Source organism: Pristiophorus japonicus, chromosome 1, assembly GCF_044704955.1.
Source record: "Pristiophorus japonicus isolate sPriJap1 chromosome 1, sPriJap1.hap1, whole genome shotgun sequence".
NCBI lineage: Eukaryota > Metazoa > Chordata > Chondrichthyes > Pristiophoridae > Pristiophorus > Pristiophorus japonicus.
Genome location: NC_091977.1, coordinates 537,317,861 through 537,323,860, shown reverse-complemented (window position 1 = coordinate 537,323,860; position 6,000 = coordinate 537,317,861).

Below are 6,000 nucleotides of genomic sequence, written 5' to 3'. Positions count from 1 at the left end.
CCAGTTCTTTGAAAATAACCCATCATCTTGGCCAATCCGTAGCGTGAAGGACTTGCGTCGCTACAGGTTTAAAAAAAGGTGCTCATGGGATGTGGGCGACGCTGGCAAGGCCGGCATTTATTGGCCATCCCCAATTGCCCTGGAGGTGGTGGTGATGAGCCGCTGCAGTCCGTGTGGTGACGGTGCACAGGTGACTGTGTCTAATAATGGTCCGGTGTACACTGGAGGGGCAGCTGGGGTCGAGAATCTACTCTGTGTGCCTCAGTAGGGGTCCACATACCACAAACTTGCACAGCCATTTGTTCCAGCATTGCGCTCTTCAAGCGTCTGCCCTCTCGGGTGGACGTAAAAGATCCCGCGGCACTATTTCGAAGAAGAGCAGGAGAGCTCTCCGCAGTGTCCTGGGGTCAATATTTATCCCTCAACCAACAACGCTTAAAAAAAAATGATCTTGCCATTATCACATTGCTGTTTGTGGCATCTTGCTGTGGGCAAATTAGCTGCTGCGTTTCACTTCAAATGTGGCTGTGAAGTGTTTTCAGACATCCTGAGGTCATGAAAGGGGCTATTTTAATGAGAGTGCTTCCTCGTATGATATGAAGTGAAAGTAATGTGTAAAACAATGATTTCAGTAACGTATCTTGGCAACTGAGGTTAGAGTTATGGATTCTTCCCCTCAGCATACTGACATTCCCAAAATTGCATATGTAATTTCCTTGAATGGTATGCCCCAATTTCCGAACAGAGATCTTCCCAATGAACATAAGAAATAGGAGCAGGAGTAGGCCATACAGCCCCTCAAGCCTGCTCCGCCATTTAATATGATCATGGCTGATCCGATCATGGACTCAGCTCCACTTCCCCGCCCGCTCCCCATAACCTCTTATTCCCTTATCGGTTAAAAAACTCTATTTCTGTCTTAAATTTATTCAATGTCCCGGCTTCATCAGCTCTCTGAGGCAGAGAATTCCACGGATTTACAACCCTCAGAAGAAATTTCTCCTCATATCAGTTTTAAATGGGCGGCCCCTTATTCTAAGATCATGCCCCCTAGTTCTAGTCTCCCCTATCAGTGGAAACACCCTCCATGCATCCACCTTGTCAAGCTCCCCTCATAATCTTATACGTTTCGATAAGATCACCTCTCATTCTTCTGAATTCCAATGAGTAGAGGCCCAACCTACTCAACCTTTCCTCATAAGTCAAGCCCCTCATCTCCGGAATCAACCTAGTGAACCTAGAGCACATGGGATTGGGGGTAGTGTGCTGACATGGATTGAGAACTGGTTGTCAGACAGGAAGCAAAGAGTAGGAGTAAATGGGGACTTTTCAGAATGGCAGGCAGTGACTAGTGGGGTACCGCAAGGTTCTGTGCTGGGGCCCCAGCTGTTTACACTGTACATTAATGATTTAGATGAGGGGATTAAATGTAGTATCTCCAAATTTGCGGATGACACTAAGTTGGGTGACAGTGTGAGCTGCGAGGAGGATGCTGTGAGGCTGCAGAGCGACTTGGATAGGTTAGGTGAGTGGGCAAATGCATGGCAGATGAAGTATAATGTGGATAAATGTGAGGTTATCCACTTTGGTGGTAAAAACAGAGAGACAGACTATTATCTGAATGGTGACAGATTAGGAAAAGGGGAGGTGCAAAGAGACCTGGGTGTCGTGGTACATCAGTCATTGAAGGTTGGCATGCAGGTGCAGCAGGCGGTTAAGAAAGCAAATGGCATGTTGGCCTTCATAGCAAGGGGATTTGAGTACAGGGGCAGGGAGGTGTTGCTACAGTTGTACAGGGCATTGGTGAGGCCACACCTGGAGTATTGTGTACAGTTTTGGTCTCCTAACCTGAGGAAGGACATTCTTGCTATTGAGGGAGTGCAGCGAAGGTTCACCAGACTGATTCCCGGGATGGCGGGACTGACCTATCAAGAAAGACTGGATCAACTGGGCTTGTATTCACTGGAGTTCAGAAGAATGAGAGGGGACCTCATAGAAACATTTAAAATTCTGACGGGGTTAGACAGGTTAGATGCAGGAAGAATGTTCCCAATGTTGGGGAAGTCCAGAACCAGAGGTCACAGTCTAAGGATAAGGGGTAAGCCATTTAGGACCGAGATGCGGAGGAACTTCTTCACCCAGAGAGTGGTGAACCTGTGGAATTCTCTACCACAGCAAGTTGTTGAGGCCAATTCACTAAATATATTCAAAAAGGAGTTAGATGAGGTCCTTACTACTAGGGGGATCAAGGGGTATGGCGAGAAAGCGGGAATGGGGTACTGAAGTTGAATGTTTAGCCATGAACTCATTGAATGGCGGTGCAGGCTAGAAGGGCCGAATGGCCGACTCCTGCACCTATTTTCTATGTTTCTATGAACTGCCTCCAAAGCAAGTATATCCTTTCGTAAATATGGAAACCAAAACTGCACGCAGTATTCCAAGTGTGGCCTCACTAATAACCTGTATATTAGCCCCCTTGAAAACAGGGGGGGTTAATCGATAAAATATGAAAGATAAAAGCTTAACTACAATTGTCTAAATGGCTGGTGTACGGAACTTGTATTGAGCCTACTCAAGGCGGAGGTGGATTGTTGGGAGTCTTGGGGAATCAGGTGTTCAGGGGATCTGAATGAGCCTGTCGATTAACTCCCAAGATCCAACAATCAAGCTAAATCACTTTTGCAATCGTGACCAACTTGCAAGAGTCCCCTTTTTTCACAACCAAGTTGTCCTCAGTGCTGATCGACAAACAGGTTAGTTGTCAGTGTGCGTCTGTCCTCTCAGACACACCAGAATTAGCGTCCTCGACCAGGCCAACATCTCCAGCATTGAAGCACTGACCACACTCGACCAGCTCCGCTGGGCGGGCCACATTGTCTGCATGTCAGACACGAGATTCCCAAAGCAAGCGCTCTACTCGGAACTCCTTCATGGCAAACGAGCCAAAGGTGGGCAGAGAAAATGTAACAAAGCCTCCCTGATAAAGTGCGACATCCCCAACGACACCTGGGAGTCCCTGGACAAAGACCGCCCTAAGTGGAGGAAGTGCATCTGGGAGGGCGCTGAGCACCTCGAGTCTCGTCGCCGAGAGCATGCAGAAAACAAGCGCAGGCAGCGGAAGGAGCGTGCGGCAAACCAGACTCCCCTCCCACCCTTTCCTTCAACCACTGTCTGTCCCACCTGTGACAGGGACTGTGGCTCTCGCATTGGACTGTTCAGCCACCTAAGGACTCATTTTAAGAGTGGAAGCAAGTCTTCCTCGATTCCGAGGGACTACCTATGATGATGATGTCAATGTGCACACACTGCAAATGAGCACGGAAGGGCTTCGAATGGCAAGAGGCTGGAGACAAGAACACGGGCGATCACGATAGCAACGTGTTGCAATGTTTACACCTGGGCCCCAATGCCAGAACAACTTGCATTTCAATAGACAACCCATTCCAAGGCACTTCACAGGACCAAAATTTGACACCGAGCCGCCGAAGGAGATATTATGAGACAGGTGACTAAAATCTTGGTCAAAGACTTGCATTTATATAGTGCCTGCCATAACCACCGGACGTCTCAAATGAAGTACTTTTAGAAGTGCAGTCACTGTTGTAATGTGGGAAAAGCGGTAGACAACTTGCGCACAGCAAGCTCCCACAAACAGCAATGTGATAATTACTAGATAATCTGTTTTTAGTGATGTTGATTGAGGGATAAATATTGCCCAGGACTCTGGGGATAACTCCCCTGCTCCTCTTCGAAATAGTGGCCATGGGATCTTTTACGTCCACCTGAGAGAGCAGACGGGGCCTCGGTTTAACGTCTCACCCAAAGACGGCACCTCCGATAGTGCGGCACTCCCTCAGCACTGCGCTGGAGTGACAGGCTAGATTTTTGAGCTCAAGTCTCTGGCGTGGGACTTGAACCCACAACCTTCTGACTCAGAGGCAAGTGTGCTACCCACTGAGCCAATGCTGACACAAAGAGGTAAGTTTTAAGAAGTGTCTGAAAGGAGGAGAGGCGGGGAGGTTTAAGAGGGAATTACAGATAAAGGATGGTATCAAATTGAAAACAAGTGCATACAATGTGACCAAGACTAGTGGGAGGCCAGAGGATTGGGAAACTTTTAAAAGCCAGCAAAGAACGACAAAAATTGATAAAGATTGTGAAAGTAATCCAACAACATATAAAAACAGATAGTAAGAGTTTCTACAAGTACATAAAAAAAGAAAAGAGTGGCTAAAGTAAATGTTGGTCCCCTAGAGGATGAGATTGTGGAATTAATAATGGAGAACAGGGAAATGTCAGACGTTCAACAAATATTTTGTATCGGTCTTGACGGCAGAAGACACTAAAAATATCCCAATAGTGGATAATCAAAGGGCTATCGGGGGGGAGGAACGTAATACAATCACTAAAGTACTCAGTAAAATAATGGGACTAAAGGGGGACAAGTCCCCTGGACCCGATGGCTTATATCCTATGGTTTTAAAAGAACTGGCTGCAGAGATAGTGGATGCATTGGTTGTAATCTATCAAAATTCACTGGATTCTCGGGAGGTCCCAGCGGACTGGAAAACCGCAAATGTAATGCCCCTATTTAAAAAAGGAGGCAGTCAAAAAGCAGGAAATTATAGACCAGTTAGCCTAACAACTGTCATTGGGAAAATGCTGGAGTCCATTATTAAGGAAGCAGTAGCGGGACATTTGGAAAAGTATAACTCAATCAAGCAGAGTCAGCATGGTTTTATGAAGGGGAAATCACGTTTGACAAATTTGCTGGAGTTCTTTGAGGTTGTAACGAGCAGGGTGGATAAGGGGAAACCAGTGGATGTGGTGTATTTGGATTTCCAGAAGGCATTCGATAAGGTGCCACATAAAAGGTTACTACACAAGATAAAAGTTCACAGGGTTGGGGGTAATATATTAGCATGGATAGAGGATTGGCTAACTAACAGAAAACAGGGCGTTGGGGATAAATGAGTCAATTTCCGGTTGACAACCAGTAAGTAGTGGGGTGCCGCAGGGTTCAGTGCTGGGACCCCAACTATTTACAATCTATATTAATGATTTGGCTGAAGGGAACAAGTGTAATGTAGCCAAGTTTGCTGATGATACAAAGATGGGTGGGAAAGCAAATTGTGAGGAGGACACAAAAAATCTGCAAAGGGATATAGACAGGCTAAGTGAGTGGGCAAAAATTTGGCAGATGGAGTATAATGTGGGAAAATGTGAGGTTATCCACTTTGGCAGAAAAAACAGAAAAGCAAATTATAATTTAAATGGAGAAAAATTGCAAAGTGCTTCAGTAGAGAGGGACCTGGGGATCCTTGTGCATGAAATACCAAAAGTTAGTATGCAGGTACAGCAAGTGATCAGGAAGGCAAATGGAATGTTGGCCTTTATTGCAAGGGGGATAGAGTATAAAAGCAGAGAAGTCCTGCTACAACTGTACAGAGTATTGGTGAGGCCACACCTGGAGTACTGCGTACAGTTTTGATCTCCGTATTTAAGGCAGGATATACTTGCATTGGAAGCTGTTCAGAGATGGTTCACTAGGTTGATTCCAGAGATGAGGGGGTTGACTTATGAAGATAGGTTGAGTAGGTTGGGCTTCTACTCATTCGAGTTCAGAAGAATGAGAGGTGATCTTACCGAAACATTTAAGATAATGAGGGGGCTCGACAAGGTGGATGCAGAGAGGATGTTTCCACTCATAGGGGAAACTAAAACTAGGGGACATAGTCTTAGAATAAGGGGCCGCCCAATTAAAACTGAGATGAGGAGGAATTTCTTCTCTCAGAAGGTTGTAAATCTGTGGAATTATCTGCCCCAGAGAGCTGTGGAGGCTGGGTCATTGAATATATTTAAGGCGGAGATAGACAGATTTTTGAGCGATAAGGGAGTAAAGGGTTATGGGGAGCGGGCCGGGAAGTGGAGCTGAGTCCATGATCAGATCAGCCATGATCTTATTCAATGGCGGAGCAGGCTCGAGGCCGACTCCTGCTC